At 40.1% G+C, this 25,088-nt stretch overlaps 1 protein-coding gene across 2 annotated transcripts in view; it reads left to right on the forward strand.

Moving 5' to 3' along the window:
- VGLL4 (vestigial like family member 4) overlaps window positions 1-25,088 on the forward strand; it is a 90,903-nt gene that overhangs the window by 18,193 nt on the left and 47,622 nt on the right. The gene's annotated exons all lie outside the window — the stretch shown is intronic.

Raw genomic sequence — 25,088 nt, forward strand, 5'->3', positions numbered from 1 at the left:
TTAAAATTGAGGTGGTCTTGTACGATCTTTACTCCTTTTTCAGTTATACAGTCGTTAGTGAAATGATCATAGAATATTTACAGTTCTGTTGTAAATAGAAATATGCAAGTTCTTAGTTAATGAGCATATGTTTGGTATTTTATTTTCCCTTGTGGGGAACCCAGACTTTATTTATGGTATGCTGTTCAAATTCTGACCTGAAGGAAGAGGGATTGGAACATGGGTTTTCCAGCCCAAGATGAGTGTCCTAATTAATGGCGTATGAAATAAAAGGAGGATACAGTCAATTATCACACGTTTTTACTAACTCATGCCTTTTGTTCTGTTGTTTAAGAAAAGAGGGGGAAAAAAAAACCAACCCAAAACAAAAGCAGCAATACTTTGTTTCAGGCTGAAGAGAACATATTTCTTCCCCAAGAAGCAAACATCAAAATTACTTTTCATTTTTCCCCTCTTTTGCTGCTGAACAGAAAATCAGTTGTGTGGGCATGATTCTGGATAAAAATCTGTTATGCAGCTATGAACAATGTCACTACAGAAACTTCTGTCATCCATAAGCTTAAAAGGAGAAATGCTTCTTATTTAGCAAATTGAAGAGTGAAGGGTGATTTATTACTCTCCTCTGATTTTATTTTTTTCCCTTCTGTTCTGATTTTAAACTTAATGACACATTCATTGAAAGGTCCCCAAAACACTGCTATTACAAGAGTATTTTTGTCCATCCACTACAACAGTATTGTATTAGGTGATAATGCTTTCACAACACTGGCATTAAGTTTGCTTTAGATATTTATTGCTCTGCAAGAGAGAGAAATTATAGGCAATAGTTGGACAGAAATTCTTTTGTGTGTTCTTGTTTTGAATCTAATAATTTTAGTACATGCACTAGGCTTAGTGTTCCTGAAACTGTGGCAATAGCAGTAACTGCTTTTATTTTCTGGGCCATGCCCATGTTATTGGTTTGGTTTGTGTGAAAACATCTGTGTATTACAGTTATAACTTTATTACTATAAATCTCTGGCCTGTGTTTGCTTTCTTTAGAGCCGGATATATCTGGCTCATAACAGTGAGAAGTGACAGCTCATCTGTGGCTCCATCTGCCTGTCTCTCTTTAGCGTTTTTGTATCTTAATGCACCTCTTGCTTAGCCTGACCTGGAAAGCATTTGATTGTATAAACATACAAAGATGTTACTTTTTGCCTCTGACCAAACCTCCAAATTATAAGATAAATTAAGGACTTCTTCGAGTAGTTTTTACCCTCAGAGATATCTCATCAGTAGGCAAATAGTGGTTTTCGAGTAGTGGTCTAGGTTTCCAATGCGTTAAAAGTTCCGCAGCATTGCCCTCTGGTTGAAATCTGTGATTTTCCTGTGCAGGGGTCTCAGTCTTTGCGAGGATTTCAGAACATATTTATTGCATAATGCTGGCATTTAACATAATTATATTGTTTATTTTTTTTTATCTACCCAAACTGTTCTTTTATTTCAAAATGATGAGCTCTGTTTTTAGAAGTACGGTTGAATTGTTAATTAGCTTTAAATGTATTAACATTTATAGTAGTCCTTAATAAAATTGTTTATAAATGGACCATATTATTGTTCTCAAAATATGTGAGAAACTTAAGAGGAAGAATGTAATTTTTTGATGTTTGAATATGAAGGAAAGTAATGGGCTTTCTTTTTCTTCTGAAAAACTCTTTTTCTGTGGAAAGGAAAAGTAATTTGGACATTTTCAGTCTATCCTTTTTACAAAACTCCAGATTTTTTTTTTTTTTAGTAGAATGATAGGTAACTAATCTCAACAGGAACCTCTGAGCTGTCTGACTCTTCTTGACTGAAGTAGTTGATAGACTTTATCTGAGTTAATAGCAATAACTGGTTGCATGAATATCTTGTGGTTCCATGAGGCATGGGTCAGCTGCCTTAATCCCTTTGACTGAACTTCTCATGACTCTCAACAGATGTTTTGCCTTTAAAGGTCAGTTTAACTTTCTGACCAGACCAGCTTCTGGCTTCCCAGAGCATGCCAACATAGTTAAGAACTGGAATGTAGTTTGACGTCAGGAATGAAATTTCACGAATTTCTTTTTCACTTCCTTAGTTATTCAACCAAATCTCACGATACCCACTTTTGTAACAACTGGCAGAGCATATTTTAAAAAGATAATACAATGTCAGAAGACAAAGATTATGAATCATAAGAATGTGTTGGTAGTTCGAATAGTTGAAGGCAGAATCATTGAAGTTCCAAGTAGTGTAATTTTGTAATGTTTACTTGTATTACAATAGGCTGTGCTAGACATTGAAAAATATGCAGAATTGAATTTCCACCCAAAATGTATGGTATGCATATTTGTGATGCTAAAAACGGCCACAGAAGATTGGTCAATGAATGGAATCAAAACGCATTCTTGAAAATGGAAGTGGCAAGAACAATTTGCCCCTCGGAAGACTGGAGAATGGCATGAAGCTTCAGCACGTTGTAAGCTCTCAACAGGAAACTGTTGGGTCTTAAAATTAGAAATATTTGTATCATAGCGTATTTTCAGGAGGAGTCATAATCTGCTTCTCTGTTAGAATATGAAATCTGTTTAACCACAGCAGAATTATGTGTCTTGTGACTGGCCAAAGTCTGTAGTAGGTATTTCAGGGGAAGTTTTCTCTGAGCCATGAGCAGTTACTTGATGGCTCACACCTGAAGTATGCCAGTTTAGCCTGTCCAGCGTAACTGCTGGGATGTCATATGGACGGTGAAACTGTTGGGATTCCTGCAAGGATCTGGTGACTTTGTTTCATAGATTGATTGTGGATTATGTGAAAGAACGTGTAGTAGGGATGTGTGTGTGAATTACTGCTCTGCTTATGATGCTCAATAATACGAGTATTTATTCTGTGATGTAATTTACAATGTCATTTGGCATATGTGTATAAGTTTTGTCAATCTACTGTATCAAAATTTCAGTATATAATCACCACTATTAAAATAGTAATTAAGTAAAATAATCCTGCACAATACCAGTTTCTCAGCCAGCAGCTTTGCTGGAGGGTTCAAGATCTCTATTGCATTCAGGAAAGGCAAAAATTACTGTGTTTCTCCATCTAATTCTCCATCCAAAACTTTAGATCCTACTATAGGTAGAGAAGGAGCACACAAATTGGAACACCCACATGACAACTACAGCGTCATGCAGAAATAATAAGTTGGGTCTTATTTAGCTGCCTTTGTTCTTGTGTGCTTCCAGTATAGATCTCCCTAGCTAGACTGTTGGGGTTTTTTTTTATGGTGATCTATTGATATTTGTATGCATACGTCTGTGTGATCTTTTGATAATCTGGGAGGTCTATTTTTAAGTTATTTTTCTTTTTACTTCTCAGAAGCAGGACATAGTGGTATTATGAGCTGTTCCACTGACCTTAATTCAATCACGTTAATGCTACTGTCTTTCTGCTTTCAATCATACCCACATATTAATTAGTAATGAGAAGAAGACTGTGACAATAGAAAAATGTAGGTCTTCACTACTGCTTCTGGCTATTCACTCCGAACAATCACTGAACTGTTCAAACATGTGCCCTTAACGCTCTTGCTCTCCTTACCTATTTCAGTTATTAATAACAGTAGATTTGTACTTCCTGGTAGCACACCAGTCATTTTGAGTCACTTCTTTTAAAAGAGGATAGATATGCCCTTGCTGCCTTGCATGCAGTATTGTACTAGAAAGAAAATTGAGATTAAGGGGCCAGCAGAGGATGAGTATGGTAAGTCCAGAGTTCTTTATGGAGTGGCAGAGATGGACTTTCTGGTGGAACAGAGTAGTGATCCCTCAGGTGATCTCCAGCAGAGTGTAACACTGGCGGGATCTGCCTGGGGGAATGTGTGTGTGCCGCTCACGAGCGGAGGTCCAGGCTAGGTCTTCTGGCCGAAATGCAAGGCAAGATGTCCTAGCAGTTACGCTAGACTTTGTGACGGTTAGCAAAAGCTGAAAGGTGAAATTTTGTGGCTGAAATTGCATGTTCCTTGAAGTAAATGGAAAATATTTATTCAAATGATGCTACTTTGTGACTTCTTTTCCTTTGACTGTTACTACAAAAAAAACCCCATAATTAATTTCTCCAGTAGGTGTAGAATTCCTGTTTTTTCTTATGAGAATAGAAGCTATGGTATAAATGAGAATATTTTTAAAGTCGTCTGTTTCATTTACTTACTGATTTTCATTACCTGTTGCAAGCTGCAGCTGCTGATTGTTAATGTTACCTGTGAGAATTCAGCAATACGTGGCCTTGATTTTTGGCTTTTACCTTCTTTCAAGCGCTATGGTTGCCAGCTTCTTCTAACCAGGGTATTTAGTATTGTTGTTGCCCATGCTCGATGCAATGCCTTGATAACTGCTTGGAATTTCTACCAGAATAGAAATAGTCAGAAGTACCTTTCTGCCAAAACTATTTTACCTTTTTCTGAATAAGTTTAATAATTTCTTTTGCATTTGTATCTATAGCTCACCCAGCCACTCATTCTTGAATGTCCAAAAAAAGGATAAGTTTGTCACTAACGTGTCATTTCCTTCTTGGTCACTTGTCTTATCATTATGTGAGTTACTTCATGGTGTGCCAAAACTCCAGTAGAGCTGTGTTATCTTTTAAAAAAATTTTGGATTCTCTTTGTCTCCCATATTGGAGAAGAAATCTTGGCTTTTTACTGCATTCTAGTAAAATGCTGTGTCTCAACATTTAAAGGCGAACGTATCTAACCGGAATTTAAAATAAAAATAATGTTTCATTGGAGAGCTCTCTCTCTTAGATAGTTTCCCCTCCATAATCTTAAGGGTTTTTTTTTATTTCTCTCTAACCCAGAACTGCAGTTTCTCTGTTTGAATCCTCTCACAGTGAAGGTCGCTGCTAGTAGACAGACTTGGGTACTTGCTTAGTATTCCACATGTAATTCTGGGAAAACTCAAGGTTCTGTTTTCCTGACACAACAAAAATGAATGAATCTGCACTATACGCTTTGTTTTAAGCATGGTGATTGCTAAATGGTGTTTCTAAACAACTGTGTCAGGAAACTGTGTGAATTATTTTCTGGTGTGGTTGTACAGAATGATTACAAACAATTTAAAAAGGGGTTGAAAAAGCAACTAAAAAGTATCTCTGCATGCTGTCACTGTAAGGAGCGAAGCCATCTGTAACCTTGTGCAGTATCAAATTTTATTTTAGACTGTGAAAACAAATAGGCTATCTTTTGATTAATATCAGTTTCCTCCGTTTCTCTCCCAAAGTTACCCATATGTCTTTTAACAAGGCCAGCCTGTATTAATGATTTCCGACTGTCCAGCAGCTGGCATGAGCTGGAGGAGTACTGGGACTTCTGTGTGGTGTTTGAGGAGGGGGCTGTCTAGGAATGCTCGGTTCACCGACGGTTTGTTGAGCCCGTCATTTCTCTTTGCGTCATTCTCTGTTCTAGGAGAACATACTTTCCAATGGTACTGGTAAGATTTTAAAGAAGTTTACTTTTTTTCTTCAGACCTTCTCTGATAATTTTCTTAATCATTGTTTTATGAAAAGATGTGGCAGATTTGGAAGATTCAGAAAGAGTATATGCTAATCTCTAGGTTGTAATGATTTCTTCTGGTTTTTTTCTTAGATTAGCAATGTCAAAGTATTGGTCCTGATAGTTTGAAATTTAATTAGCTTTCTGTAGATATTCTTTATTTATGCTTGTGTCGCTGAGAGTAGAATTTTGGTTTGAGGTGTGTTGTATTTCTTGGTTTGTTTTGGTTTTGCTCTAAGCCACTGTTTAAATACAATCATATGGAGGAAAATATTTACGCACCTGTATTCCTTTAAAAAAAAAAAAAAAAAAAAAAAAGAAACAGAACAAAAAGGATTTGTTGTTTATTGTGACCCAGGAACAGCTTTTAGAGGGTTCCTATTTGTGTAAAAAGTGTGATAGTCAAATATGCCTGTGCATTCAGACTGAGATGATATGATGATCGAAAAATAATGATCAAATGCTCATATTTAGGGGCCACTGCCAGCTGTTTCCGAACAAAAATTGTTGCAAATCCAGAAAAATTAGTGAATATTGATAAACAGTTTACAAGTTTTGATCCTGAGAGGGACGGGGGACATGTGTTGTAGCGTATGTATATAATCACCAGCAGGATATCTTAGGGTCCCAGGCTGGACACCAGCTAAACTGCTGCTCACCCTGTGTCCTGGCAGCTGCAGGAGGCAGCCGCATGTGCAAGGCTGCACGCACGTTGGTATTTTTTGCATAATTCTTCACATGAGGTGTGCATGTGTGAGCGCGCTGCATTCATTCATAATCCCTATGCCAATTGTTTTGTGCCCTGCAGAACATGAAAATAAGTTCTGGTATTTGTGATAAGCATATCAGATCCTTTTTCAGAATTAGCCCTCTGTGTTCTCTGAGGTCTGTCTTTTCTTTCTACCTGCCATCATGGAAGCAATGTTGTGTGGTTACTCTTTTGTTCTTTGTGTATGTGGGTAATAGATTGCAAGCTGAAAATTAATGTACAACGTATTGTTGGAATTAGGATCCATGGGCTAACTGTTTAATTAAATGTTCAATGTGCGTTGGTGTCCTTATGCTTTTGGGGTTTGCATAGTTGTAAGGAAATCCACTTAATGTCATTTGTGAAGTAACCGACATTAATTTCAAGAAATTGCACTGAAATTAATTGTATTAATGTAATTAAATATTTAAAATATTTAATGTTTTTATCCAATTATTTTATTTTTAGTGTTTCTTCTGCATTTTGCTGAAACAGCAAGAAATAATTTGAAGTTTTTTTTTTCAGTGGAGAAGGTACCCTAGAACAGTGGACCAGAGGTTTGTGTCATCAGCTTTGACTGAAAGGTACCTCCCTGCAACTTGATAGCTGCTCTTCTGAAGGTAGATTGCTAGCAGTGAGTGACAGATATGGTGAGAGATGTAGTAAAATGAGGGTGGAGGAATTATAAGGCTGTCCTGTGTCAGTACATTCTTAGCGCATTTAGGTTTCTTTGCAGTGGTGTGAATTGTTTTAGCTTGTAATTCGTACGAGTTTAGGTATATAAATATTTTATAAGGCATAATAGCCAGGTCATTCTGAAGTAAATGTACAAGAAGAAAACTGGAAAAGCACAGAGAATTCTGTAGAGAATTAAGCTGGAAGTTGGGGGGTGGAGAGAAAGGAATTGATGACTAAAAATATCCTTTAAGAGCTGCAACAGTATTTCTTGAAATTTGCTACAGTCATATTTGAGCTGATAACTGTTTTTTTTCAGACTGTAGGGTTTGGTTTTGCCACTATACAGTGAAGTAGGTATGGAATCTGTTATGATATAAATAACTTCACTGGTGCAATGTTAGACAAATACGAGGGATAAAATTAACACAGTGCAACATGGTGGCTGTTCAGTTTTTGCTGAATTTCATATAGCAGCTTTGATTTCCTTGGTTTATAGATTGCCAGACTACTGATAGTTTTGATCTGGTAGCTCACTGTTTTCTTGAAGCCATTTTATACCATGTATGCAGTGCACACATAACTAGAACGTCAGTCCTAACTTCGCTTACATCTGTGCAGAAAAACTTTAACTAAAGCATAATCATGCTTTTAATGAGAGTTGTCCAAGTGGCCACAGGCTTTAGGCTAAACTTCAAACGAGTGTTAGTCACCGTTTGCATGATAGATCAGTGTATTTCTTCATTAAAAGCTGTTCCTGTGGAAAGTAGCAGGAATTGCTGCCTTGCACAAGTATCGGTTAGGCTTTTCTTTCCCAGGCGTGGGTCGGAGATGCTTGCCTCCCAACAATGTTACTGAGTAGTTTTTGGCGATTTATTCTCTGAGGCCAAGTCAGCATTTCTGCTGAGGATGTTATTTTTTTTCTGATTCCTTTCCACCATGCACATTGAGACAGGCAGGGTTCTCCACAGCTGCAGAGCAATCAGAATTTATTTATTTAAACGGTTGGATACTGGTGCCATATCCCCTCCCAGTTTGTTCTCAGTTTTAGGCTGTGTACAGATGTTCTATCAATTTTACTTGGAAATCAATGCAAAAAAAATTGTGGAACTGTTGCTTATGGACCCTTATGATGACAAAGTAGTATCAGTTCAGAGTTTACTCATATGGTTAAGACAGGCTACATCAATATACAACCATTTTAATTGCTTCAAGCCTTCATAGGGCTTACTGCAGTTGAATCCAATGAGATCAGGAATAAACTTTTTAATTGGCACATTAGAGGGGTATACATGTAAGTGTGTGAGGACAGGAACTTGATGTTTCTATTAGATTTTGTATGTGCTTATTTTATTTGGGCAGCCTCGCTGTCATCTGCTGACATTCTGCACTTAGAGCTCTCCTATCTAGAATCACTGTCTTGCTGAGTTTATGGTAAACAGTATTACACAAGTTCTTGCACTGGCATTCAAAGATACAGAATTTATTTTGAATGTTTGTTATGCAACACGGTTAAATGAGCTGTATAATTTTTTAAAATAATAATTTCTTTCCTCAAACATTTGCAAATTATTGGATATATAATTACCTCTGATACTGCTCAGATAGCATTCCTGATATTTAATTCCCAGCCAACTGCTGTGCAGGCTGGTGTGGCTAATTGGTTTCTTTGAGATTGTCTTCACTACACACACATTCCTGACACAAATTTCACCTTCAAGCAAGCAAAGGAAACTGAAATCAAATAGGCTTTAACCTGAGTTGGTTGGCCTGTCTGGGAGTGCGGATTAAAGCCTAAATTAGCATAACTCCTGTAACACCAAAACTGTGTTGCTCAAATAGGATTCTGTAACGCGCTGGCCATCTCTTGTGTTAGTCTGACTGCAGAGAAGTTTCAGTCATCATAGACAGTTACCAACTCCTCTGAAACCGTAAGAGCTTTGAGTGTTCAATATTTGTTAAGTTTCAGGAAAAAGTGGTGTACAAAAATGAACTACTACTGCCCATCAGTAAGTAAGAATGGTCTGGGAATAGTGACCACAGTGCAAGTAGTGTGTGACTGCTAGTTCGTGAAAATCATGCTGGACGTTGAAAATTCATGTTTCGCGTGTACATGTTTGTGTTCAGAGAAAAATGGAGGAATGTAGAGACAATATATAGCTTGTCAGAGACGGAATTTCATGGTGGTATAAAATTTATATAGAAATAACAATCAGAGAGCAGTTTTGACAGGGAATAATGTGTTAGTCTGCTGTTTTACCCTGGCAGTTTGGTTGGTCTGTTGTTTTATGATATTGATAATGTGACTTGTGGCATATCTGCTGCAGTCTGACAAAATGGGAAGCGCTTACAGGCTTTTGAGTTGGAAAGATTAATCCTTTAGGAAAATGGGCAGGCACAGCTTCAGCACGCTGTTTGTGTTCTTCAGGCTACCCCATGAAGGTACTTTTCCCTGAGGAAGTGATATGTACACGTGGGGAGCTATGTTGGTATGAATATGTGATATAACTCTGATGGTATGTTTCCCTTTGTAGCTGAATCCTGCTGATGAGAAGTCTGCAAGGTGAACTTTGATCTTGGGATCATCTGTACTGCAGATTTTTTACCAAGGCTGTGATCTTGCCAATGCTATTCCCATGAACAGTATTGTGAAACTCTAATTAATATGATGTATGGGGATATGGAGTCTTCATTTTGACTAGCTTTCTTGTATTTGATCTTGCCAGAGTCAGACATACCTCAATTTAAATGCAAAGAATCTGTGAAGGGACATCTTTCTGAGAATAAAGTCAGACTGCTTTTTTCTAGCTTAAGTTAAGAACCACGTTGTGCTCACTGAGATGTGTGGAGGTTCACAAGAAGAATCCAAGAGTGTTAGAAGACACACAATTCAACCAGTTTCCCAAGGGCTGTCCACGGCAACATTTTAGTTGATGCAGTGCAAGGCTTGCAGATCAGGACTTACAGGCAGGAACTAGCTGCCTTCACTCACTTTTATGAATCTAGTTGACTTTGCAGAGGGTAAACGCGTGCTGCGCTTAACTGTGTGAAGATCAGATCTTCTCCCTCGTGGTCCCTGGGAGAATGTGAACTCCACCAGTATTCTTTCTGGGAATTTCTAATTTCTACCATTTTCCAGTTCCTTTTCATACATTTCATTAAGAGGAATAATACAGTTGTATATTTTATTTGTTTGTTTCCTGATGACTGAGTTAATGTCTCGATCTTCTTGTAGGCAATATTTAGAGAAGGTATTCCCTCCTCAGAATAACAATTTGGCACTATTAACATCCCCTGTCATCCAAAACTGAAGAGGGTGGCTTGCAGAATGAACACGGTCTGGAGTAAGGAGAAAGAGGTAGGCATTCTACAAGAAATGTGTAATACCAGGATTCCTTTAATAAAGTTTCTTCACTGGCTGGCTGGCTTGTGACTTTTTAAATACATTGTCAGTAAATTAACAGGTCAGACAGGTTCTGCCTGAAAAGAATATACAGACCAAGAATTCTTTCACGTTTAATTACTAGAGTGGATGAAAGCAAGGTGTGGTCTTTGGCCCAGCGCAGAGAGTCAGGAACTGACTAGCTTCTATGCCCTTAGGTAAATCTCATCTTCCTGCCTTGATTTCTCCAGCTGTGCTATAGGTGTGACACTTGCCCCAGGAGGAAACTGAGTATATTCATTTTTGCAGGGTTCCTGGGAGATAGAAATTCTACGCATGCAGTATTTCTAAAATTTTATCTGTGTTAGATGTTAGAAAATCAATCTTTTTAATAAACATTTAAAAAGAAAAATACTGATTGCGTGGCTTCAGTTTAGTGTAGTTGCATTCTTCCTTCTCTTTGTGGAAAGTAACCTGAAAATGCCCTCTTAGGACCTCTGTCATGATCATTTCCATACAGTAATTTCTTCAGTTTGGTGTTATGGGTGTCTCAGTATCTCACTTCAGAGAGAGTGTAAGATAGCAAATTTGTCCCAAGACACAAAATACCTAAATGATTGAGTGCATTTGATGAATGAGGCACCTTAAGAAGAAAACATATTGTTGTAACAGTATTTATCCATCTACACTGTTATTAAAGTTTTTGTGTCTGCCAAACCCGGACATTTTAGCCCTTCAAGATTGGCCTTCAGAATTGTTCAGTTAGTAAGTTTTCACTGCTTTCTAGTTTTGAGCTTTTGGACTCGCATTGTCACACAGTTTACGAGTCTTTGTTTATCTGTTAGAATTGAAAGCTTAAAAAATAAAAATAAATTGTGTGCAATGTCTTCAGATGCCCTTGGGAGAAATGGGGCTTTAAGTAAGAAAAACATCAGTATTGCAAAACTTTGCAATATTATGGAGTTGCAACATAAAGAACATGGGGAAAAAAGGGGCAAGGTCACTGCTAGGGTCTAGTTTTTCAGTAGTGAAGTCTCCTTATTTCACTTATTTAAATGGTCTGTTATCATATTTGGAAATACGAGACTTAAATACTGTTCTGGGCACATCAGAATTTTGTTCTGTTCAGCCCAGCACTGTTGTATCTCTGCAATACTTGACTTTTCTTAAGACATGCGTATGAAATACTTGAAAATCCTCTTCAGCTCCAGTGCCATAGGTTTAAATTGTTAGTTATTCATCCATGTAGCTTGTGATTTGCATTGCATGTGATGGCAAGTTTGGGCAGGCGTGTGTGATATCACTGTAGAGAAGGGTTTAGCTGCTCTCTCCAGCTGTAGAAGAGCGCTCTCGCCCTGCCCTCGAGCTGGTTTGGTAAGTGCACGCTGTCAGGTCCTTTTGGCAGAGCAACATACAAGCCAAGGAAAACATGTTGGGAGTTGAAGCTGGGGCTGGTTGCACAGCTAGGCAGAGGACAGCTGGAACATGGTTTGTCTTTGTGTAGAGACCTCACGTTTTGGGTCGCCTTTTTTCTCCAGATACAGCTTCACCACTTAGATATTTAAATCCACAAGCAAAATGGCTATCAGAGGAAGGACTCAAAGAGATGAACTACTGGGAAACGGAGGCTGTTGACTGGTTTTGTTGCATTTCTCTTTTAATTGCAAATAGTTGTCATTGTTCTTTGTAGGCTACAACATGTGCATAGACATCACAGGGGTTTATTACTTGGTGTGACAAATACATTCTGACTTAGAGGAGATGCAGTGAATTGTTTCACTAATCTCCTCCCACTGTAGCCTGTAGGATTAATTTTGGCGGGGGGGGCGATATTTGCTTTGCTTTCTTTGATACTTCTTTGATACAGGACCTTAACATTGTTTCATGAAGGATTTGATTTATGCATGTGCAGATCAAAAATTGGAAAAGAACAATAGTTTGAATTCTTCTTGTTTTAAACAGTTTCTAAATTTCTTGTTCTTATTCCACTGAGCAGCATTGTCAAAAGTGTATTTTAAAATACTTTTGAGAACATGGAATGATTTAGTGGACTATCTGCTTAAATAAAGTGGTGATGCCCCCCCAAAAGGAAAATAGGTCATCAGCTCTCTTGAACTAAGCTGTATATTGCTGAGGCTTTACTTACTTGTTTCTTTATTTTTAATTAAGCCAACAGCACGCATGGGAGAATGTATTTCACATCAGTTCTGTTTTAATAAACTGAAGCAATGCTGGTATAACGAATAGTGAGCCTGGTTTTTAGAAGTCATTATCGATACACATGTATGTGTACATATACATGTATGTACATCTCCTGTAACTTCACACAGAATGAGTTACCCATTTCCAAAAATAGGTTCAGATAGGGAATAATAAGGAAAAAGAGAAATATTTTCTCTGTATTTAAAAACCCCATTAATTCTGGTGCCCTTCTGTTCTGGAGGAGAGATCTGAAGCCTGACCTTTGCATCCTTTCTGCTACCCATGTAAAGATCTGTTTCCCAAGAAACTCCGAGGTGGTAGCACCTGCATTTTGAACGTTTCTGCCTGCACTGAATGCGCTGCTGCTGACGGTGCGGGGGGCTGCCGGGGCTGCAGCGCTGGCCCAGGCCCTGGCCACGCAGAAGGAGCTGCCTGGCTTGGCCACGTCTCCAGCACCCAACGCCTCCGCTGCGGGATCCGGGGCCGCAAGGGGGAAAAGCGGACCAAGGTGAGGTGTCAGAGCAGAGGGGGTGTGTTTTGGAAGGCAGGAATGGATGTTGGCAGGAGAATATGGGAACTGGGACTGGTTGGGCAAGAGTTTGGGACAAGTAGGTACTAGTGGAAGAGTATTGGAGATGAACATGGGAGTCGGAGAATAGGACTAGCTGCGGGAGAGGAGCGAGCCTGGCATCAGAGGTCAGACCCCAGGCAGAGAGGGCGAGACGATGAGTTGAAAAGGGGACAAGATGAAAGGGGCTGGTAAGCATTTTGCCTGTTTGGCAGCTATAAGTAGTTCAGCCTCACTGGTAATTCTTGTGGGTACCAACTAGTTCTGGGGGGTAGTGGGGATAGTGCTGGTGGGCAGTTCTTTTCTTCTTAACTTGCCCTGTTAGGAAAATAATATGTACTGAAATACTGTGGTGAAGTCTGAAATCTTAAAGATGATGATTAAATTCAGCTTCTATGTTAAAGATGTATGGTATAGAGCACTCTCTACCAGAAGCTATTTTTTATGGAAGGCCTTAGTCTTGTTTCCTGAGAGGGATGGTGCCCACTGAAAGGCCTATTTAATCTTTGAGTGTTTTTTTTCCACATTGCTTAGTGTGGAGCCTAGACTTTATTTTCTGCCCACTATTCAAACAGAGCTCAACAGGCAGGCTTATTCAATTCCTTGTAGGTTTCTGTATGGCACTTAGCACTGTACTGCCAAAATGCTTCATAAACTTTTAATTAATCTTTACGACACCTCTTTGATATGGTTCAGTTCAATCATTATTCGGGACCAGAGCCAGTAAATCTTTCTTTACACAAAATGAGGTGATGTCCTGTGGGAATCAAACGTGATTGTGCAGTTACACAACAGTGTAAGCATTGCAAAGCAGTGTTACCCCAAAAAAACCTTTTCCTGGTGTTTTTTAATGTGCGAGTGTTTTATTTTTACAATCATTGTGATACTCTTTGAACATTTTTGTATGTTAAAAATCATATGTAACATTATTTATCCTGAAAACAGCTTCCCAAGACATGTAATGGAAAGAGTAGAACATCTCCAGCTCAGGATTTTTAGAATTTTGTTTTGTTATGTTTTGTAACCTTTTTGCTGCTACTTTTAAAACAAAACCAAAGAAAACCAGCTCAGCAAAGAATACTAGCAAAACCAGCCTTCATTCTGGTATGTGCATGTGCATTTTGGTGCCATGTAGTTCTCAGAGCAGTTTAGCCGGGGCTGCTCACACAGGTTGGAGTCATGCTTCTAGACTGATTACCAAGACTGACATAAACACAGTTATGCTGAATATTAAGGTTTCAAACTGAGAGCCTTTGATTTTGAGGATACAGTGTCATACCTTCGTGCATGGTTTAAATGCTTGTCGGTGCATGTTGTGTCTATTTGTCTCTTCATTTATCATCGTTCCAACAAATCAGCAATTTAGACCGATGATATGACTCCTCATTTAATTGCCCTGACCCAGCCTGAGCAGTCATTTTCATATGACAGTTCAATTTCTCTAACTTCTGGAAACAACGAGCCCAGAATTTTTGGCAATAATGTGACTTTATGGTAGTTAGCTCGGCCCACCCTCCTACAGCTGATGGTTTTTTTTTTTCTTGCTTGGGAGCTGGGATTTAGCTGTAGGGGAATTTTATCTCCAGTGGAGTCTCTGTCAGAAGGAGATGCTCGGACCATTAGAACCCCTTTCTGTTTAGCCACCAGTCCTGTCACGAAATAATACCTTTTTTACCCTCTTATCTTGAAGGAGGAGTACATAGACTCCACTACCCCCTGGATGACTGCCTTTTGATGAGCGCTTTGGGAAGAAGATGGTACCTTACCGAATTAGTAGTGGCAACATTGCTTATCTTGGGTCCCTATTCCTGTAGCTGAGAGGACCTGTAGCTCAGGAGAAAGGAAATAAAAGGTCAAGAGGCAAAGGACCAAGGCAGAGAGAGATAAGGTGGTACAAAGCTGAAAGCGTCATCTGCCATTTCATTCTAGGATATCGACACCCCATGATCACGTATCTTTTGGAATTTTGTGTGCTTAGGCCTGTCCTGCTAGTACAGGGTTGGGAGTAACCAGAGCTAGAGCAGCCTGGCAGCTGCAGCTGGGATAGAGGTGAAAAGTCGGAGTGAATTTTAAGACCTGGATTACAAAGTATTAGCTTCGGGAAGGGCTGCGAGGTTGTGGTGTGAGAGAGGATGGGAGGCTCTGGGCTGACTGATAAGTTGAGGCTCGTGAGAAAAGTCGGTGCTTAGTGCGGGGTGGAATTTAGGGCAGGTGGAGAACATACCTTCAGTAAGGGTGTTGAGATTGCTGGAAGGAGAGAAAGAAGCCTGTAGGCAAGTGAGAGGGGATGTTAAGATGGGAAACACTTTCAAAGGCTGAGGAAATGTTGAGGACATTGTGGAGTATTTGTCTTGTTTGGGAAGCACTGAGTTTCAGGAATTGACGGGGTGGTGGGTATGAGTCTTGGGAAAAGACCTGATGTGCCCATATGTCTGCATGCCCAAGTCCTTTGTTGTTGTTAAAAATTTGGTAATTCTGATCCTTTCCTCTATAGCTCTGTCTGTTCTCCTCCGTAATTGGGGTTAAGCCTGCATGTTCCTGCTGACCCGCAGCTGAGCTGTGGCAGTGACATCCAGCTGGCTGCCACCAAGCTGAATGTTCTTCTGGCTCTTCCCCAAGTGGTGACATTCACTGTGGTCAGCCTCCTCTCCCTGCCTGTTGGCAAAGCACAGGAGTGCAGTTACCTTTGAGGACTCTGGCTGTCTTTGAAATGTGATTGAAACTTGCTCGCTATTTCAAATTTTGGGGTAAGGAGTGTGACAGGAGCTATGGTTGCGTGACAAATGTTTTCCTTGAAAACCCGATTAAAACAAGCAAGTGATTGAAAATGGCAAAGCTTTGTGCCATGGTAGTGTTCGCTCTCACATTTCTACAGCATTTGTCTGTGATTCCGCATAGCATTGAGTAGAGTCTGTGGCACGGGCAGCATTCATCAAATGGAAATTTTGACTTCTTGATGGTAAATCAGAAGCTAACGTTTGGTTTTAAAATGCCCTCTTTAGCACTGTAGCTTGGAAGCCCCATGTTGCTGTTACACTTCCCACGCTGTGCAGTGGTCTCTTCTATTAAAGCTGGTGAGTGATCGTGGTGACCACTGTGTTCCCTAAGAAAAGAAGGCTAGTGCCAGCTGGGCGGGGATGGGGGGGGGCGATGTGAAATACGTGTAAATATCATTCCCAAGACTTTGCTGTGTTGTCAGAAAGCTGGAAGTTAGCAACAATTAAAATAAGTGTCTTTTTGAATGTAAAATGTGGAAAAAATATTCAAACCTTCTTGTTTCTGTTTTTTTGGGGTGAAAAAAATCAAAAGCACAGTAAGAAGACTAGCGGTTTCCATTGAAAAATAGTTTTGATGGAGAATTTGGTTTGATTTTGAGACTATAAATGGCCTTTCTGGAAGGAAGAGTGCCTTACCTTGTGTACCTGTAGAATTGGAAATGATAACTTTGATCCATTGGAAAAAGTAGGGGTTTGGCTTGCTATCATGTCACAGCATTCGCTGTCAGTACTTGTCAAGGCTTGAGAGCATGGACTTTTGAAGCTCGTGTTTGTGTTTTGGAACAGGGAGGGCTGACGACTTTTGAAATGTTTTCCCTTATTAAGGGGATGATGGGGGTGTTACTTCTTTATTTCCGAGACCTGTGAATTTGTACTTACGGACAGTGAGGGCATTCTCTGTAGTAGCTAGTGGTATTAATACCATTTTTAACGTGCCCCATCTGTGTTACGCAATACTACTACAGTTAAACATATTCTGTATTGTATTGCTACTCTAAACAATGCAAGGGCAATCAATACCTTGAGAGCAGATCGTGGTGGTCTTTTTTCATGTTATCTCCTACTCTGTACAGAGGGCAATAGATCCACCAGCATCTTCAGCAAAGGTGCTGTTCTCTGGGTGGCTGGATTTTTTTGTGAGCACTGCAATTTGGGTTAAGTGACTGTGTGTTTAGGGGTTTGGTTTGGTTTGATCTGGGTGGGTTTTTTTGGTTTTTGGTTTTTTGTTGTTTGTTTTTTGGTGGGGTAAAATAATTTATTAAAGACAGATGTTTTTTTTATATAGTAGAGAACAAGACCCCCCATTGGAAAAGAATAGTCTTAGAACTTGAATGAAATTTAATTTTAATTTAATGTAGTAGGTTGCAAGTTATATAATAGGGTTCTGTAATAAGTACTTATTAACATTTTCGTCCTAATGTTTAGGATAAGTAATTACTTTAATGTTTAAAAGCCAAAATTAATTTTTCTATAACAAAAGCTGTTACTGATTTTACCGCATGGTTCTTAGCAAGATAGCATTGGGCTTCATGGTTTGCTCTCATTTATACGGTTGTTACCTGTGTTGCCTGTAAGAGTCTCTAACTCCGTCTTTGTGCAAGCAATGTCAACTCCGCACACTTCAGTAGATTTACATACATTGACATCTAAGTTGAATGAGGCCCTGTGAGCATATCTTATGTCTCACCCAGCTAGCTATAAAGGGGAAATCTTTTCAAGGACTTTAGCGATCTGAGAGCTCTTTGCTTTATTTCTAAACCCTGTAATTAGTGGTTTCTTGAAACTGGATTTGCTGCTTCCCAGAGCTGAAGGATATGCACAGTAATTTTGAAATCCAGCCTCTAAAACATGGTCTGGCTCTTAACTATTCTAAGTAAAAAGTATTTTAGATGCCTGCGCATCAAGCTGACTTAAATTGACTTTTTTTTCTTTACGGACTTTTTATTTTTTTTCTCCTTTTTTTCTTTTTTCTTCTTCTCATTTCTCATATAGAAAAAAATAGTATTTTCTTTACCCTGTTAACACAATATTAGAGCATGGCAAAGTTAACACTTCACTGTTTGCATCTGGAGGCTGATGGTGTTGGAGACTTTGTAGTTCAAGATAAATTATGTTTGTGACTATCATCAACCCTTCAGAAATTTAAATGTGCGTGCAAATTACAGGAAAGATTATCGGGAACAATTTTTCAGCCTAGATAAACTAACTAGATTTATCTGTTATATATTCTAGCTGTATTTTTGAAGTGTTCTCAGCCCAGCTTAAGAGACTTAAAAGGAGAAAAATACTGGCAAATTCTGAATTGTGAGGTACTACTGAGAAATGAAAAGTATTCTTGGTAAACCTGATTTTCCTAGCCTGCTGTTCAGTTTGAGTAAGCAGTCAAAGAATGAGGTCAAGATAAATCAGGTGCTATTGTACACTTTTCTCGTTTGTATTTCACCTCGTAGAACTTGGAAGTGGTCACCTGGTTCACTGCCTGCGCTGCCCTGCAGTCTTTGGCAATTGTGAAATAGTTATTTGGTTTTAGAAGGATCAGCAGAACGTGTACACTGCATGTCCCTGCTCACCATTCATTTAAAGGCTTTATAGAAGACTTTATGCTTTGAAACAACCAGGAGTTATGGCTTTTGTGCCACAGTAAGAGAACAGAAGGTAATCAAAGGACGCAGCTCAAGTCCAGGTCAGCGTGATTCAACTGATGGAAGCAAAGTGGGCTGCTTCCTAAATTGCCAGCTGCTTCCTTCTGGAAACAAGAAGTACCTGCCAGCGCAGTATTTGCTGCCAGAGGCATCATACAGTACCTTCTGCACCCATTTTATATTTTGACCCAGAGAGCTAAATGTGGCTATTGCCAAAAACCCCCAACAAATCACCAAAACGAAGTGAGAGCAGCAGTGAAGGCTCGTCCGTGCCCTTGCCTTTGTCCCCATCTTTTCGGTCCTCTTACTCATGTAAATGGTCTATGGTACAATAGAAGGGTGCAGCTGAGTTTGGAGAAGGAGATAAATAACTTTCTGGAGGTGACAGTGACAATGGAGGGAGAGGGCTCTTGCTGATGAGGACAGGCTTTAATGAACCAAAAGCTTTTTGAGTAGTTAAATGTCTTAGTGTTTTTAGATCTGATACGAAATAGCTGGTTCTAAATTGCTAAACATTTACAAGTAAGTGATCTGAATTTTTTATTTACATTCACAGTGATATGCTTTTTCAAAATCTCTGTGTCTTCAAAAAAGCAATAAGAACTGCAGTACAGCTAAACATTTATGGAAAAATAAAAATAATAATCCAGCTCCCAGTCCAGACAAGGCGTTACTGTCCATTCCTGGGTCATCAAAGAGCTTGCAATTTGGTATCCTTGGGCATCACCATGTTTTTGGTTTCCCTAGCAGTTCTATTGTTGTTAGGCCAGTAGGGAACTGAAGCCAGGATGCCTGCTGGCTTGGTGCTTCAGGGAACAGAGAGCTCCATAACCTGAGTTTCCCAGCAGTTCGTGGGTACGGATGCAGTTGAGCACACATTTGCGCTCATTAACAGATTTCCTTACTAGGTGTTACTATGTTTGGTCTTTAAGCAGGCTTGAGTAAGTTGGGGTACGACAAGTATGAAAGAGAATGTACGAATTATTTTGCTACAACTTAATATTGTGTATAAATCTTAATATTTCAGTCTCGGGGAACTCCACTGATAATAACAAAAACATCATTTGTGTTCTATAATGTCTGGCATATTTTTGAAACCTTTAGCTAGTAAAGGACAGGCAAAACAAGAAGGCGTGCGCTAGCTTTAGCCCACCTGCCTGGTGGGGCTTTTGTTGTTGGTTTTGGGGTTTTTTTTAAGACTGTAAAAGGGAGAAGGTAGTTTGATGTGATTAAAATCTAATCTATTTGCAATGTACCTTTATATTTTTTTAAAATAGTGATCTGGAAGGATGTGTGTGTTTGTATCTCCTGTTCACTGGTACAGTCGTCATTACTTAATGCTTTGTAAAAAATGTATGAAGTTGGTACATTCTGCGGTACCTGACTCACTGAGCAAAGAGTTTAGTTATGGATTATGCTATGTGGATCTCAGAGGCACAGCTGTTGAGATAACTGCTTGTAAGAAACTTTAGATATAATTTTCCTTATCACGCATATCTGAACTTCCTGCGTGCTTAATACACTTTAACTGTATTTCCTTATCATATCTGAATGTATTTAAAAGCAAACACCCCATCTTGCTGTTCCTGTGAAATGTATTCTAACTGAAATAATAAAAATCGAGGTGGTAAGTGCAGCAGTTCTGCAGTTGAGTGTGTGGAAAAGGAAAAGCAGTATTTTTCCTTCAGGCACATCGCCACCTAGCAGCTGCTAACTAGAATTTGCTCTTCTTTTAAAAGAAAAAAGGTAAAGCCTGTATCTAAGTATTCTTGCTTTATTGCTCCACCTCCTTCTTGGAGCGTATGGAGCTATCGGCTAGTAAGCGGTGTTATCATAAATGCCTGTCTGATCTCGGGAGCTGCAACAGCTGGTTTTGTCCATTCGGAAATGGAATTACACTGAGCAATACTGTATGGCGTTTACGTCAGATTGTGTCTCACCCCTAGAAAGACTCTGTTTTTTCTCTCGCTTGCAAAATTGGTCACTGTAGAAATAGTTCCTATTTGCTGATGATCATTAAGGGTGAAATTTCAGTTGTGTCCAAGTGAATGGCTTGCATGTTGTTCTTCTACCCTGTTGATTCTTGGCCGGTGTTGTGCGTTTCCCCACTGAAAGATGTGTGGCATGAAGTGTAAACCAAGCTAGTAAACCTGCACCAAAGCCTTTTTTCAGGCTCTTCAGTGCTCCTGCTTCAGGCAGCGGCCAGCATGGGAGCAGGGAGAGTGAGGAGGGATGTGGGAGCAGGGAGAGTGAGGAGGGATGTGGGAGCAGGGAGAGTGAGGAGGGATGTGGGAGCAGGGAGAGTGAGGAGGGATGTGGGAGCAGGGAGAGTGAGGAGGGATGTGGGAGCAGGGAGAGTGAGGAGGGATGTGGGAGCAGGGAGAGTGAGGAGGGACGAGGGGAGGATGGTGGCAGAGAGGCAGAGGACTGGCAGGGTTGAGGACAGCAGAGAAGGCCAGGAGTGCCCCAAGGGAGCTTGCTTGAAAACAGCTCATATGTTTAAGTGCTGTAAAACCCACATAAACACAGATATTATGGACTTGATAGATTAAGGAATTGCCATTTTTTTCCTACGAAAATTCCAGTAAGGATTTTAAGGATTTATTTTTATATTAGGTCCTAGTATTGCTCAAATAAGCCAGGACTATATATTTTTATAGTGGAAAAGTTTTAGTAGCATTTAGGAACCAGTGATGCCACAACCTACTACATTCATAATAGGCACTGTAACTCTTCAAAAAGATAATTTTCTCAAGCTTTTTTTAAACCTGACAAATGCTCTGTTCTTCTTGTCAGCCGTTGGTACATCTGCACCAGCGCTGCAGCTGGGGCAGATGTTTGCTTTCAAAGTGAATCTCCTGATTGCCCTTCTTTGGTCTGCTTCACAGAGTGGTCTCACCCATAAACCAGATTCTGTTCAGACAAAAAGAAGCTGAAAGAAGCGCCGCAAGAGTGCCCCAGACGTGGTCCAGCTGCAAAGGGACATTGGTCCATCTGACCGGACGGACATACGGCGGCAGCTCAGGGTGGCTTCACACTGCCTTTGTAGGCACGCCACCGTGTTCTGCCAGAGGGAGAGGCTTGGTATTTTCTTATTGTGAGAACTGTAAAAGAGTAGCACAGAAATCTTGTCAAACTCCACCCAGGTGCAGAGACTAGCTGTCAGAATACATATGTACCCTCCTGGTTTTGACAATGATTTACCTGCTCATTAGAATTGCCTTTTTTGTTTGGTGTTTTGTTTTTTTTTTGGGTTTTTTCTGCTTTTTTGCTTTCCTTGCTTCAGAATACTTCTGTGGTAAGACACTCTTGTGTGAAACTGCTTTTGCTTCCCGTATTAAAGTGAATCAGAGGATCAGTAAGAGGTTGAACCATCCCACCTTCAATGTGGGTTAATTAGAATCATATCTAATATAGTTCGATGTGAAGTCCAGAGTGATTGGGGGAGGTGCAGGCGGGTTTCGGTTGCCTCTAGGGGATGCTGTTGTGTTACAAGTACCGGTGTTCGGCGGGTTTGCTTTCCAAATACGGGAATTTACCTGCCTTACAGAGGAAAAGTGGGTGCAATCTTGGGGGAAGTACTCTAGCTAATATGAAGCAAAGATAATACTGCACATAATGGTGTTTGCGACTGTCAAGATGTAGGAGAACAGAATGAACTAACAAAGGTCCTAGAGTGCTGTTAATACCTTGCTTTCCTGTGTATGTTGTGTCTAACCTGCTGACACATTGATTCCCAATCTCAGTTCAGTGGAAGGTGTCTCCAGCTGGTGAGGTGATCGATGAGCAGTTTGAATCAAGCAGTTGGGAATTCTTTGCTGTCACAGACAGAGTACTTTACAGTGACCGGGTCAGTGTTTAAGGTTAATCTCTGATGGACTTGAATGTGTTGATCTGTCAAGTGTATCTTTTCATAGGAGAACTTTCTTTGAAAGAAAACTTAAGTTGATAATATCCCCCCCCCCCTTCTTTCACTAGGCGTTGCTTTATTTTCAGTATAGATGCTTTAATTTAGAAATTCATAAAGCTCCCAGTGTTTGGTACCAGTTTATTTAATATGAACCATGCAAGTTCTTCATTACGCAGCATTTGGCAAGTGTTAAATCATCGTGTGTACTTACTGCTGAAAGCCATTCACATAATCAAGTGATCATTACTGTCTGAAAACCTGTGACTACTGGTCTAGTAAAGACAACTTAGCTTCTTTATTAGTGTCTGGACGGCACTACTGAGCAGTCAGTGATTTGTAGACAATACCCAACTTTGCCTTTCCAAACAACTTGAAGAAATATGTATCTTCGAATATAGAGGGGAATTCATACGGGGCTTTGAACTGTAAAGACCTTCTGTAGCTAACATGCTATGCGAAACCCTTTCTTGTAGGCCACTGCTCAAAAGAAGTTCAGAATGTTGCTTTTGTTAATTCCTCATCACCTGCGTTCCTGTAAAAAGATTATTTTAAATCAGAAAAATTAAATCCTTATCTCTTCTTATCCTTCCCAAGTATCCATAAAATTGTTGTTGTATTAGTGTAAATTCAGGGATGCTCTCTGTATTAAAACCTGTACATATCAGAAATGTTTTCCCCAAAATCTTTGCCATACTTACCTAAGAAACTTGCATTTCATGCTAGAGAAATGTGCCTCTCTCCTGTTAATGTTGTAGGTATGCATTTTTATTGCAGTTTATACCTTAAAGGGCTAAGACTTCTCTTGATGCCTTTATTAAATAGCTGGTTCAGTCTGAAGCATTGGTTTAAAATATTTTGAATTTCAGTATGCACAACATGATCAGCTATGTAAAACTTCCAGTCCCCCTGTTTAAAAACCATAATGTTCTGTGTTAGAAACACTTCTCTTTCTAGAAAACAGCACATGCTACTTTGGTCAGGAGACGTTTGTGGTAAAAAAAAAAAAAAGCCTGTGAGGCAAAAAACCAACTGCACTCTTTATATTAAGTACCATCCAAGAAATGTACTGTTACTTCAGCATTAAGTACCCGCAAGTTTTTACACCATGTTAAAGTCTTAAAGATTAATAGCACTTCCAATTAGGACTGTGCCCTTGTTGCTTATAAATGATCAGTAAAAGGCTTCCCAACCTTCAGCTTCCCAGCAATACAGAATGCTTTTCAGGTAATTTGTTTTCTACTGTATTGAGTTCGGCACCGTTAGCGGACGTTCGTCAATGGAAGCACATGGGTGGGTAATGCACGGGACTTCTGTCTGAAGGGAGGAGAAACCTGATCTGGCTTCTAGGGAATCTTCCTTGGAGATAAATTCCTTATTCCTATTTATCAGCGGGAAATTTTAACTAAATTACCTGGTCTTACTGAAATACCCAGTGTATTTGAGCAGTGCTTTTCAAAATGCCTTGACAAAATGTCACTGGGTGGGTTGCCTCATTGCCTCGGTCATGCAGTCCCTTCCCTTTTGCTAACTGAGGGGAGAGGTTCACAAGGTAGAAATGACTGTTTGTTACTGGCGCTCGCTGCCCGGCTGCTCCTGCGTGTGCCATTGCAGCGCTCTGTCCCAGAAAGGCAGGGATGGGCTATGTTCTGGGCCAAAGAGGGAGGCAGAGGGAAGGCTGGGACTCCATTAGCTTTTTTTTGTTTGTCTTGGACCAAACTTCCCCAGTATTTATTTCTCTTCTTCTATCAAACTAGACTTCAGGTGCTGATGGGCTGCAGGAAACGCAAACCGATGCCCATTAGGCTAGCACATGCTTACACCCGGACAGATGTTCTGCCTCTTAGGATGAGTCACACACATCTGTGTAAGCAGCTCGGGCCTTTGTGCTCAGGGCTGGGTCTGCAGAAGGGCAGACCACATCCTGAGATGAGAGCGGCTGCCGTCAAAACCTCCATCATCTGTGTCATTGGGGCTGGGGCAGCTGTGAAAAACCCGCCAGGCAGAACTGCACTGTGGATAGGGCTTGGGAAAATCAAGTCTCGTCATGTAATGAGCGAGTTGTGGCAGCGTGTGAGTACGCAGTACCTGTGTTTATATATATATAAATATACACCTGTGCACAGGTATACCCACTGGAGCTATTTTATATATTTATATAGATATGTGATATATAAATAGAGATATATAAATATAAGCATATATGAATGTATAAATATATATAGTTATATTGTATATTATATATATGTATATTTATATAATTGCATTATATAGAGGTATATAAATATAAGCATAATTGCATGTATAAATATATATAATTATATATATTATATACGTATATTTATATAATTGCCTTTATGAGGGCAGAGCTGCCGCTGGGTTCCGCTGCGGTAAAGCAGCGTTGTTTTCCGCGGCAGCAGTGCTGGGATAGGGCTGAGGCCAGGCTGGGATGGGAAGTAAACGTTCCAGAGGAAGAAGGAACGCTGAGCAGGGGGTGCAGCCCAGCCGTGGCGCCCCGCAGCCCGGCCGGAGGAGGCCCCGCTTCCTCCCGGGCCGCCGCGCCGCTCCCCGCCCCGGCCCCGCCGCCCCCGGCCCCGCCGCCCCGCTCGCCCCCCCGCCTCCGCCTTGCCGGCGCTCGGTGC

This window comes from Falco peregrinus, chromosome 5 (genome assembly GCF_023634155.1).
Source record: "Falco peregrinus isolate bFalPer1 chromosome 5, bFalPer1.pri, whole genome shotgun sequence".
NCBI classification, from domain to species: domain Eukaryota; kingdom Metazoa; phylum Chordata; class Aves; order Falconiformes; family Falconidae; genus Falco; species Falco peregrinus.